This window comes from Cryptomeria japonica, chromosome 2, assembly GCF_030272615.1.
Source record: "Cryptomeria japonica chromosome 2, Sugi_1.0, whole genome shotgun sequence".
NCBI classification, from domain to species: domain Eukaryota; kingdom Viridiplantae; phylum Streptophyta; class Pinopsida; order Cupressales; family Cupressaceae; genus Cryptomeria; species Cryptomeria japonica.
Window position 1 is genome coordinate 133,558,322 of NC_081406.1, and position 14,806 is coordinate 133,573,127.

Here is a 14,806-nt window from a genome sequence, read left to right on the forward strand (position 1 = left end):
GACCATTGACAAACTAAAAAAGTGAACTTCTAATAATTAGTAGGCCGATATGTCTTATGTTTTAGACCATTTTAAAATGAAGAATGACAATTGAAGAAGACAAATTAAAACAAAGAACATAAAACTGAAAAATTGAAGAAAATCCTCGGAAACCTTGAATATTTTTATATAACCCTAAACTTTTTGGTAATGTTGTAAACTCTAATCTTTATTTGTAAAGTTGTATTCATTATAGCCATGAAAAAAAGATTTGGCAACCCTCGTAAAAATTTCAAATTATTTATGTAATTTGCTTTATAAACAAAAAATCTATTTCATTAGCCTTAAGACATTTTAATATCCAATAACAAAATGCCTTAAACAATTAAAAAGTCATTTTAATGATATTGATGCTTGAACAAAAGATTTCAATTCCCTAGAGAATGTTGTGTGTTTATGACACAAATATTTTAGTGTTCATAAATACCTAATTCACAAGTGAAGCACCCACAACTGTAGAGAACATCACAGTTACAGATTAGATAAAACCATACAAAATTAAAAAATATTTTCAAAATGAGAAAAAGAGATTGGTGTGCCTTAGTGAGGATTGAAACCTCACTTGGGTTGAAGGAAAACTGTTGAAATTGTCAAGTTGCAAGTGTTGGGCAACCATTGAAGCTATAGGTCCATACATGCAAATGCAACAAAACCAAATGACAAGCAAATAACAACAAAAAATCAAATGATAACCAATAATTTGTAGCCATAGAAGCATTTACTTGCATAGGAGGGAACAAAGTCATGCTATTGAAGAACCAAGTTGTCGTCGTTGTTGAAGTGGAAGGGAAATTGGTGTCTGAAGTGAGCATATTTTGGACCTCAAATTGCAGTTGCAGAGACTATAAGCAAACACCTTGTGGAGCCTAATGTATCGAAGAGTCAAGAAGACATGGGAATGAAAGGACCCAAAGTTAGCTCAATTGGCAAGAAGGCATGAGCATTCAATGAAGGAATGCTAAAAAATTGCAAACAATGTGGTGGACATAAGGGGAAGGGACACAAAGCTAATGCTCTTGCAAGAGAGAGTGTAGGGTGATTATAGGCAATAAATAAGTGCAAGTTGGATTAAAGGGTGGTAGAGTGTAGACAAGCCACAAGACCACAAGGTCCACTTCGGACACTGTGCCGCACAACTTGTGGGGGTGGGCCCGTGCACATATTAGTCACCACACCAAATTGGCAAACTTTTGACACCTTGGACAAATCATCATTTTACACATGGAAAATATGCATATAATTTTAAATTTTTTTTTTTTAATTAATAATTAGGTTTCCTATGTGGGCATATTTTAAAAAATTATAGAGGTCCACATTCATCTTTGGAGTTAGGGTGTGCATGTAAAGGCGCCACTCCCCTATAGTCACGCTCCTTGATTCTTTCATCCGCCCTAAAAAAAGTCCCTATATGATCTCCAATAATCTTCAACATTTTCTCATCCCAATATTTTGTCAAAAGATTGTTAGTCTAATCCATATTGGGATTTCCACCACTTCTTCGTTAAGTGGATTAAAATATGGGGACCAATCCTTAATATAAAAGTTTCTTCCATCCATCATGAATGACCTGATACTCAAAATCCATCTCTTGCTACTTTTGCCAAGCACTTGACCATGAAAAATCCATTGGTCAAGATTTTAAATCTGATTTTCTTTCCCTACTTATCATCACACTAATTTTGCACCTTATTAAACACATGTTGTTCCCTGACCCATTTCATAAAAAAGGCTCTCTCTTTGAGTCTTTTAATACACCTCCCTAGCTGTCGCTACTGATTTCTAAAGAAATACACTAACTATGTTTTACACTAATGGGAACTGAGTTTGCACCTAACACTACCTTATCCAAATTTTCCATATTTGTTTGGGCTTAGAACTTGCCTCCTCTTATTTGAGAACTTGTCCCTCGCATGTTATCTAGATCTCCATAAAACCTCTCCCAATCGCTCTATTGACACCTTGATTTGCTTCAAACCAGGGCTCCCTTTTCCATTTTCCTTGATGCCCTAGCCAATCTTTGCTTCACAAGTGGCTTATGCTCCCTCTTCAATAGTTGAATATTATAGGTTTTTACACCACATTTTAAAACATAATTTTTTATCATATAAGTGTTGTCAAAAAACATAAAATATAACATAATATAATATCAATATAAAAAATAAAATCAATGTATCTATGATAAAAACTACATGGAAAGAAAAACTTACACTCCTGCACTTTGTTGCTAAAAAAATATTTTCTCTCTTAATGGTAGGGAACTTGTACAAATAGTATAGAAAGTAAAGTGTATTTGTATGAGTATTGTAGAGGTGTTATTATTGTTGGTGCTAGTCTTTTAACTTCATATATCCTACTTTCAATTTCCCTTTCTCAAGTTTTGGAGCTGTTGGCTTTTGCATATTGTCTTTTTACAGTGAGGCTTAAAATGTTATCTGCTTCACTGTTACTAAGAAGATGTCCTTTGTATCCATTTCAAGCTGTGCATCATCTCCATCTCCATGGGGTTAGTAGAGCAGAACAAAACCCTAGAATATCTGCTCTTGTCTTGAACTTCTCTCGTTGACATACAATTCCTAAACATGAAAGTCTACAGGGAAGAGGAGGTCGATGACATTTATGAATCCCTCAAGTCCGCCCGTTTCATCGTAACAAAATCTGCTTAGAGAATAAGAATCCTTCCAACATTTTCCTTCATTTTCCTTGAAAATATCTAAATATTTTTAAAAAATAAACAAATATATATTTATTAAAAATTAATTGTAATTGTAAACAAATAATTTAAAATCAATTTTTTAATATATAATATTTTTAAAAAATTAATAAATATTTATATGAATTCTTTACATGCCTATATAATAATTTATAAAGTCACTTGTTTGTTATGTAAAATCAAAATTTAAAAGCACATTTAGTTTCTCTTGTCATTGTAATCCTCTAAATCATTCAGTCCACAAGATTTGATCTTTTCAACTCTTTTATTATCTACTTTTATTAAAATGTATGTCATCTTTCTTCATATAAAACATAAAAATACCATATCTATTTTAGATGAATCTATATATATCCACACACATATACATGCAATTGTAGCTATTTTGGCTCCAAAACGACATGCCATGCCATGATGCAGCTCCAAAATCACATGCCCTCCCATGATGCCATGAGACACGTTTTGGGACCCACCATCGAGCTGACATGGACACGTGTTGTCATTTTGCAGTTGATAGAAAGCATTTGTACGCGGTTAACATTTGACGGCCACTCTCATGGTCATAGGCAGGACTACAGTTTGTAGCCACATGTGCCCAAAATTTTGAAATGTTGGGTGTAAACTAAAGAAAAAGCCTCAAAAACCGTTTTGGAGCCATAATAGCCACGTCCGACGAGGGAGAGCTGAAAGGTCAAGAGAAATAATCTGGAGGTGGAGGTTTTGGTTGAATCACAGAGTGAGGGGAGCTGTGGTTGCTGCAAGAAGGGATTGCTATCCAGTCGAGGTATGTTAAACATGTGCATTGTATGAAATATACATATATTTTAAAACTCCTTGGGGTTTTCCCGAGTCTGCCAAAAGGTTGAGAGAAATAATCTGGAGGTGGGGGTTTTGGTTGAATCACATAGTGAGGGGAGATGAGGTTTCCGCGAGAAGGGCTTGCTATCCAGTTGAGGTATGTTAAACATGTGCATTGTATGAAATGTTTTTTTTAAAAAAATTCCTTGGGGTTTTCCTGAGTTTGCTAACATGCCTCCAGTTTCATGTGTCGAGAGGAGGGATTGTATCACAAAGGTGTGCGGGAGGCATCAAAATTAGACAAGGGGGTTTGTGGCTGTGAAGGTGAGGTCAAACCCATATGCATAATGTGAGTGACATGATTTACATATATCAACTGCTAACATGAGTGCTTTTTTTGTGCATGAAGGAGGGATTGTAGTACAGAGGTGGGCAAGAGGTGTTAAGATTGGAGTGTAGGTTTTGGCGGCAACGGTAAGTTCAAACCCTAATGCATAACACAAAATTTATTTTTTGTGTCTATGCATTAATCCAGTTTGTCATCTTACGTATTTATGTGTTAATCTAGTTAAAATTAGATCTGAAATAAGCCTATGGTAGTCGAAGGCAGGGCTGCCATAGATTATGCAGAGTTGAGTAAACTAAGAATTTGATTTTGAAAAGAAAAATGTATTTTTGCAGTTTTGTGTCTCGCTGATTCAAATTATGTTCATTTGTTCTATGATGAAGTGTAAGATGAAATCTTGGTGTATTTTTGTGTAGATTTTCTTTTAATAGAGTGGGTACATGAATAAAACTATGAGCGATTGATTCTAGCAATAGTTATTAGTGTGTGTTTTGATGTTTATGATCTATAGTGCAAGATCAAGATGTCTATCATGTAGTTTGTTACTGGTAGAGGAAAATTTTATAACATGTAAAGTGCTTATGAAGATATTTTTGTCAATATGTTGCAACGTATTTTTTAGATTTGTATTTTCCTTAACAATATAAACTTCACTGTGAATCTCTTTATGAAATGGTTCAAAGATATTCAAACATTTATTGATGTTTTACAAAGAAGCTTTTATTAACCGTTGCAACCATTCATGCTAGATTCAACTTCTTTTTAAATTAGCATACACCATTAGCTCTATAATACATCATTATGGGTTCCATTTTTGGTGGAAGTGTTGGCATGAGAAGCTGGGAACTTTTGTAACATGTTCACAACTAATTTTAGGTCACTTCTTTCAAAACTAGCTTTTTATCCCTAAAGCTAAAATGTAGAGGCTTATTCCTATGGAATGAAATTCTCTAGTTTGCATAGATGCTTTTAGATTTGAACTATACAATATGGATAAATAAGCTACAATATATTCCAATTTGAATCACTGATCAAAACCTCTTGTATTTTCAAATAAATAGAGATGAAACATTAGAGTAATGACAATGAAATTGCATATTTTCTGATTAAAAAAGGACATGATACAAGACTATGTTTCTTGTAGCAGTTAAAACTTAAGAGAAATTGCTATTTCTTTTGTACTATCATAAATATACCCTTTTCTCTAGAATATTAAGTAGAAATAAGTAATATAATTGATGTTGAAGCAGGCTTATACTCATGAAAATTTTATCAACTTATTTTTCAAGCTGATAATAAAATTTGGTTGCAGATGATTCATCTAAATATTAAAAATGTTTTTCATTTAAATGTTATAAATTATTCTTTCTCATCTCCAATACTCCCTCAATTAAAATAATTTAAATTATATATAATCTTATAAAGGCCTCTTAAGAAAAATAGAGACCCCCTTGTTTCACAATTGGGGTTGAGTAGTTCTCTGTTTTGGGTAGATCAATTTAATAAACTAGAGGAACCTCCACAGAAATCAACACTTACTCCTTGATTTTATATTCTTTGGCTATAACTCAATGTGATGATGGATAACAAAGTGGTGTGTTTTTAACTATCAAATTTGTTTATCATTTGCAGTGTTCAAGTGGACATGTCAAGAAACCAAGGTTTGTTGTCTGTGCGATGGTTGGGTGAAGAAGAGTCAACATGTATGCATATTTGCCTAATTATATGTACCAATTTTCCATAGTGAGCAGAGGTGTGAAAGAGGAAATGTTAAGTTTCTTTATTTTCTATATGTAAAAATTGAAATGGTTTGAAAGCATCCAATGTTTTCTTGTGCTAATGAACCACAATTTCATTGTTTTATTTGTTGAAAGGTTGTGTGATAGGGTCCAATATGTTAAGAGTTAAAAATAACAATAAAATGTTGTAAAAGATGACGATTTTATATAATTTGTTGTTGCTTGTGATAGAGGGCTTTATTTTCCATGTCAACTGTGGGCTTCTTCCTTTCTTTAACTTTTCAAGTGTTGCGATGCATCACCTTTTTTAGTGTTCCATTTCTTTAATCAACCAATTATGCATACGTCTGTGTGTGTTTCACTCACTCTCTCTCTCTCTCTCTCTATATATATATATATATATATATATATATATACATACATGCACACACACACATAAACATACATATATACACAAAAATGTGTATATATACGTAAATGTGTATATCGACAAAAAAAAGTTGGTAGTGGGTTGAAACATAATAAGGCTATGAAACCCTAAGTATGTGTTTCTATGTACGTCATTGGTACACAAGTGTCATTTTTTCCCCTCAATTTTTAATCAGATCATTAAATGAATACGAGTTTGTATAAAGTCCTCAAACAAAAAATAAAGTAACTTAACTTCATTATATATCATTCGATTACAATTGCATATATACAATCAAGGCATGTTAGACCTCACCCAGATTAGAGTCTTCATTATTGTTTGCACATATTATTAAGGAACAATTATGAGAGAATGTGTATTGTACAACATCTAGAGCATCGTACATTAAGACTATGTAAGGATTTCCTCCTCCTCTCCTACTACCTCCCTTAGTTTTACCTCCTTACTTGCTAGAGTCTCCTTCACTTATAGAACCTTTATGTTTTCCTTCTTCTCATCCTTTTAAACTATAGGCTTAATCCCTTTTAATTTCCCACTAGAATCCATATGTGCATTTGGCTTCTAAGGTATTTACCACTATTTTTTTTTAATTTTCTTTTTAAGGCTCCTTTCAACACTCCTTTCTCACACTTTCTAGCTACACGACTTACTTTCCAAAATTTGAAGCAATGTGCAAACAAATTCTTCACCTATGAACTCACTAATAACTTGTGATTTATTGCATAATGCTTATGCTTGGTCAAATCAATTTTTGCATAATATTCTAGCATATGAAACCAATTCCTTATTCGTTGTAGCCAAAAAACTATATAATATCACCTAAGCAATTGCCAATCATTGTGAATACTTCTTTTGATCATCATTTCATAACTTCTAGGTTTGGATCCATAAAGGTTCTTTCATCAATTCCTTGATTAGATCAAAGCTTGGAGATAATGCATGTAGATATAGACTCAAAATAATCATAAATCACACCCCCCCTTAAATTTTTTTATCCCTACCATCTTTAACTTGAAAGGTTATTTGTAGAAATTTTAATGCTAAAAAAATGATAACTAGTATGGGACAATTTGAGTAATGTTACCCCATCAAAAATTTAATTTGATTCATTATAGTCCAAATGCCAATGAGCTTCACTATGATATTCTCCTTTGTGAAACCTCTAACATAAGATTCAAAAGACTATTCAAAATATTCACAATTGAAATTTTCATGTTGGTATCTAAATTCACATTAAATACAAAAATCTTACACAATTTTAGAGGTTCACAATCCTCTACAATTTTCTTTCTCACCTCCTAAAAATTCTTCATAGATCTCGACTCTTGTTAGCATTAAGCATAAACTAGGTAATCTTGGTATTTACCTTTCCTTCATTTTCTTGTGTCTTCAATCCACCTTTTTCTTAATTCTCCTTTTACATCTCATTATTTCCTTTGTGAACTTTTTATTCTATTACCAATCACCACTTTTCTACTTTTTTACAAATTGTCATTTTATCAATTCTGTATAAAGTAAACTTTTTAATAAATTATTTCATATTATTCTTTTACATTAATATTTTAGATCACACTTCATAATGTTCATCTTATTAATAAATTATATGATATAATTTATAAGGAGAATGTCAATGTGATTCTACACAAAGAGAATACTAAAAAAATGACACGCTGGATGTTGAACCTAAGCCAAAAGTTGTGTATACATGGAGTAAGGTACACTTTTTTCACTTTACATAAATTGTAGTAAGGAAATTGTTGAGTTTTTGTCATTTTATTGAAAGCAAAATTTGGATATCTGAGTACCACCATTGAAAATAGAATTTCTATATTTTTAATATACAAACAATTGCAGTAGTTTGGTGTCAACTTCAGATGCAAATGAATGGAGGACTTTGATTGTTAGAAGTTGAATAAAGGTGCTATTAATCAAAGCATAATGAGACAACAAATAAAGAGAAAGAAAACACCCCAACTATATCATTGCAACTTAAATTAGTGATATGATATAGGACCCTATTTAAATATGACTTTTACAAGCACTTGTAACATCTTTTCAAGTGTTTCACAATTTCAATTTTGTTAGGGAAAGGTGCATTGTCAATTTTATGATTTTTTTGGTTGTTACCATCCATGGAGGGTACTCATCATAATTGTAAGTATACCCTTTAGAATCCTTTGAGCTTATATTTGCAAGCTAATAATTCATATATCTTCACTAGATTTGGTTTAGGCTTGGTCATGTTAGGAACAATTCATGTCCATGATGATATGTCATTGGAAACTTGTAAGTCTTTTTTAATTTTATATAAATCCTATGCATGAAACCTTTTGGATTATGCTCAGTATAAATGACATAAACCTCGGCTTTTTATTGTGTAACAACTCAAGATTTAACTCAACAAGTTACTAAAGAGCATCTAGAGAAGGGTCTCATTTATCCACCATTTTGAAATATCAGAAAAATATCAGCTCACATAGTTGCAGAAGTTGTTGCAGTCCTATGAACTATGTAATCCCTAAACTTATTAAGGAGGAGCTAAGAGTTAAAATAGAGATAATGGACATCTTGAATGTAGATACCAAAGTAATTTGCATTGATAGCAATTGAAAGGAAAAGAAAACAACAACAACTAGATAGATTTATGTCATGACCATGTTTTATCCTGAATTTCATGTTTTAGGATGCAATTTATAAATTGCATAGTGCTTTGTAAATTAATTATTAATGTTGTCATTCTTCAACATTGGATGTTTCTGGTACAGGACTGGATATGGATATTATGGGGTAACATTTTTCATAGGCTTTCTATGTTGGGTTATCCTTGAAAATGAAGTGTTTTCTAGACATTTCAAACTGACCGAGATTGAAAATGAAAGGCTAAAGGGGATGATTACTGAGTTGCAAAGGAGATGCACTGGAATAATTAAGAAGGTCATGGAGCTAAGTGATAAGAATATGGACTTGGAATTGAAATTACGTAGACAACAAATGTTGATCAAGAAACAGGAAGTAGAGCATGAGGTAGACATGAAACACCAAAACAATTTAACTAAGCAATTTAATGGTATATTATGAATCTTTGTAAAAGTATATTGATGATTTTTGTTGAATAAAACCTCAGTAATGATGTCGATTATTTCTAATAAGACATATTGAATAGATATTGAATTTTTATTTTCAATAATATAAATTGAGTTCATTTAAACAGGATGTATACTTTTAGAATGATTCTTTCAACAATTTTCATGGATGATGAATGATACATGGATTTTTCAATAGGTTTCATATGAATTGTAATAACATGGCTTTTTTATGTGATCTCTATATATTTAACTGTGATAGATTAGAAGAGCATATCTTATGTTCTTCAATGTGGAAAATAAACTAATAACAGTTGCTAAAAGTTATATAATAGTTTCCTTCAATTTTACTAATGGTTTGTACTTATTGTAATGATATAATCATATAAACTAATTTATGTTTATGTTTAATGAGAAAATAAAAATGAAACCATGTGCTCTTATGAGATATTTGTAGGTCATTATTCACAAAGATTCATAAGGTTTTATTTCTAAGTAGAAGTCATTCTCACGTTCTATAATATCATAGTTTCCACTTAGGACCAACCTTGTTTCATTTCAAAAAATAGCTAACTTAGTTTGTGAACTGGGTTTTGAAAGTAAACCTGCAATATGTAGTTATTTTCATATGTCTTATATGATAAATGGTTATACATGTTTATATGTGGCTTTCTCATGGTTATGTGGTTATACATGGTTAAATATGATGAATGGTTATATATGGATTTTTGATATGTCTTCCCCTTGATAGATATGTTTGTAAGGTGTTGTAAACTTTGTTCAGTTGATGTCACTAGATTCAAGTTTTAGAAGTCTGACATTTGAAATCTCTAACAAATGGTGATGAACGAAATCAATAACCTTGCTGAAGTTGATCATTAAAAATGAAGAGTTTGTTGTAGATGAAATTTGTCAAGTTCCTAAAATTTGAGTTTCTTTCCCAAAAAACAATTTTTTTTTTGCACAATCTGTTACCCTACAAAAATATGCACAATCTATTACCCTAAAAAAATGCACAATCTTATGTACAATCTATTACCATAAAAAAATGCACAATCTATGAGGCTATCCTTCATTATGTTAGTCAATTGTTCAGACTGAAGGAAAATTTGGATAATGAACATGTTGGCATTCTTGTCATTGATGTCAACTGATATGTAGTAGTGTGTTGAGAATGTCAAAATTTTGCCTTCATCTCTACTCTCTTGGCCTCCTAAGTCCCTTAGCGTTAGGGTTTAAGCTTTGAATGCCTCAACGAGAAAATAACACGCAGTTTATATCAAATTTTTGAAGCCTCCCTATCCCATAGCACCAAATTGCTTTCAAAAGAGATCACACGTGGTAAGGATATCATCCATATCATAAGGAAACCATTGACATTGTGAAATGTGTCAATAACCAATTATGTTATCCAGAAACTCAATCAATAACTTGCCACGTTATCCCCGTGTATAATAACCTTTGTATAATAGTGTTGTGCAGTATGTCAATATTTTGTTATGTTATCTAATAGTAACGTTCATGTTATACGACAACACAATCAATAATCTGTCATGTTATCCAATATTAACCTTCGTGTTATTCGACAACTCAGCCAATAATCTGTCATGTTATCCAGTAGTAACCTTCGTGTTATTCGACAACTTGATCAATAATTTATCATGTTATCAAGTACTAACCTTCGTGTTATTCGACAACTCGGTCAATAATTTGTCATGTTATCTAGTACTAACCTTCGTGTTATACATAAACATGGTCAATAATCTGTCACGTTATCCTTGCAAAAAATTGTTTAAGCTCCTACACTAACAAAATTGATTAAAGAAAAGGCTAGACTCAATGCAACATACTAGATCAAACTAGACTAGGCACATAGATTAAAAAACACTTAAACAAAAATCTAATTTTCATTTTTACAACTAAAAATAATATTATAACAAACATATTGAGAATGTATACACAATAATAACGAATAACATGATAGGTTATTTACAGGATTTCGTATAACATGAATGTAATTAGAGGATAACATGACAAATTATTGACATGATTCCATATAACACAAGGGTTTTTTTTTGTTTTATTTTTTTGGCAAGGTGGAAATGCCATTTGATATATTTTATTAATAATATATAATTTTTACAATATATTTAAAAACTGGTTCAAACTGAGCTCCCAGAGAAAAGAACCAGCAAGAAAAGCTCTGGTCATTGCTCATCAACATGACTATAGAAGAGAAGTAGTGAACAATTCTCTAGCTAGAGCTAGTTTCAAAATAGAGATCAGCAAAGGAGCATGCATGCGAGGGTTATTATCGAACAATGTGACAAATTATTGACAGGATTACACCCATGCGGGGTGAATTTTTATTCTCCTTACAAGCACTTCTGCTATCTCACGACACCAAACTTCTTCATTTGGAACCCACACGGGGTAAGGATTACTCTATATCCCGCCACCTTGCAAGGCATAATTGCCTCTTTGAATAACACTGCGGGGTAACTTTTTGAGCCATTTTAGCTGAGTCAACTTATTAATGACCGACTAACATGATAGGTTAATGATAGGTTATGACTAGATTTATGTATAACATGATGATTAGGATGGGATAACATGCCAGGTTATTGACATGGTTTTGTATAACATGCATGTAATTAAGGGGTAACATGACAGATTATTGACAAGATTCTGTATAAAACGAGGATTATTATGGAATAACATGACAAAATATTGATAGGATTACACCTGTGCGGGGTGAACTTTTGTTCTCCTTACAATCACCCCCGCTATCCTGCAACACCAAACTTCTTCATCTGGAACTCGTGCGGGGTAAGGATTACTCTATATCCCACCACCTTACAAGGCACAATTGCCTCTTTGAATAACAGTGCGAGATAACATGAATGGGCCATGACTACACTAGCTCCAAAAAGGGGTTATAAAACTCATGTTATTGAATTTTTTGAAAATTATAGATCGTTGATCATGATAAGTAAAACAAACAATGACTTTGGTTTTTCAGAGAAGCCAATAACAGGAGTTTTATAACCCCTTTTTGGAGCCAGTTTAGCTACATATACATGAATGTAATTAGAGGATAACGTGATAGATTATTGACAAGATTTTATATAACATGAGGGTTATTATGGCACAACGTCCATGCAGGGTGAACTTTTGTTCTCCTTACAAGCACCCCCATAATTCTATCAAAAATTTGTCATGTTGCGCCATAATAACCCTCACGTTATACAAAATCTTGTCAATAATGTATCATGTTATCCTTTAATTACATTCCTGTTACCTCGCGTTGTTATTCAAAGAGTCAATTGTGCCTTGTGAGGTGGCGGGATATAGAGTAATTCTTACCCAGAACGGGTTCTAGATGAAGATGTTTGGTGTCGTGACATATCGAGGGTACTTGTGAGGAGAACAAAAATTCACCCCGCACGGGTGTAATCCTGTCAATAATCTGTCACGTTGTTTTATAATAATCCTTGTGTTATATAGAATCTTGTCAATAATTTGTCATCTTATCCCCTAATTACATTCATTTTATAGGAAAGCCTCTCAATAACCTGGCATGTTATCCTATCCTTGTAATTCACCTTTTCGTCCAATGTATATAGTTTTAAAAGTAAGGTAATTTATTAATCATTTAATTTACTTAATGTAATAATAGATAAGTTACTCAGAAATTATATTAAATAAACATTAAAAAAATAACAATATATCTATGCAAAAAAATATATTGAAGAAGGAACTTTTATAAACATCAATTATATCAATAATTTAAATAGTAAAACATTAATAATAATAACAGTGAAACATTAGGGCAATGACTATAAACAAAATTGATAAATACATATTTGTAAATCAAGAAGAAGTTGATTTCTGGCACACAAAGGATTAGTTACAGGCCTAGGGTTTTTAGGCAAGGGAGCACTCCAAGAGGACACGGTTCTTACACAGAACCCCACATGCCTTCACGACATGAAATAAACATAGTTTTTACACAGAACCCCACATGCCCTCACGACATGAAATACACACAACCCTGGCCAGGACACTCCCACGTGTATGCTGTACCCCGAGTTGGACACACACTGTATGGCCCTTCTTCAATGCCCAATGCCCAACCACCAGACCTTAACTATCCCCTCTCTTGTGCTCCTTACAATTTATCCTTCTGTGTATTGTATTCTTCTCCTATGCCTCCTCCCCCATTCTCTAGGTAATTTGCGGGTTTTTAATAATACCCCAAGGGTGGTTACAAAAGTCACACCCTTTCATTATAATAATGTTTCTTAATTACTTTGAAATTTATATATTCCTTTATTACAAATTCTTTCATGGGAAAAAGTCCCATAATATTTCTCCCCTTGTAATTTAGCTATTGTCCTCAATAGAAAGAGATGCATCTACATCACAACTCAAAGAGAAACATGTAGTCATTAACTGAATATTTGCATACATGATTAATTTTCTATTTATATTTTAATTTACCTACATTATTTTCATCATTTAATTCACAAAGCTTCTTTTAAATATGCTTTTTGTTCCATCTTTAAATATCATGCATTTGGAGAACTTATTATAGTTTATGTGTTTAATCATTTTACTCATTCATGTAGTTCCTTTTGTGAGCACACAACACTTACCGTGCATGTCTTATATATATGGTCACCCATAATTTATAAAAATACAATCTATAGACTCAACATACATTCCAAGACGATATGACAATATTCATGCATTCTAGCCTACATGAATATCCTTCATATATCAAACGAAAAACATGTACAAAGTTATTGGGTTGATCAAGTCCAATAAAAAAGTACAAAATAAATTAAAATATAGGAATCTTACCAAGCATCTTAAAAATATTTTAAAAAATATCAAATTATTAAAACATAATATTGGGTTTAATCATTCCTTTATTTTAATCCAAGGATGTTTGATGAGATGACACTTGACAAGGATATTGGTACCTTCTAATGATGGTTAAAGATTTTTTTTTATAGGAAATTCATGATAAAATTTACAAGAAAACTATATAGTAGTGATCCCTAGTAAGATTTATGATTCAAAGAGACCATACACACTTTATTTGTTGTTTTTCCCATTTCTTTCAAAATGTAGTACAATATTTTTTTAATCTAAGTATATAACTATTATCTACCAAAATATTATTAACCTTGAGATGGATTATAACTTGTGAAGATAAGCCAAGACCTTGCTTATATATATTTTTTTCATAGCCCTTTTTTTTTTTTCACTACGAAAGATCAATGAGTATTTGAAATTTTAGAGGTGATTTCTCCCCTTGTAAAAAATACACATGTCCTCATGTCTAAGAGTACGAGAAACATACTAATTCTAAATCTAGTAAACTATTATATCATTTTAACCAATGTACTCTAATAGCAAAATATTTGACTAATTTTAGGAGAAAAGTGACCCTGGGACCTAAGGGTTATGGGCCCATGATGTAACCTATAGCTTCATGTATATACCTTACAAAAAAAAAGGGGGTTTTCAAAATGTGGAGCATCTACTAAGAAGATACAATTTCTAATTTCAATTTGGGTAGGACGATTTACTTTGCCTAGTGAATTATACTTTCATAAATGTTACCATGTCTACATTATCCACTATGTCATG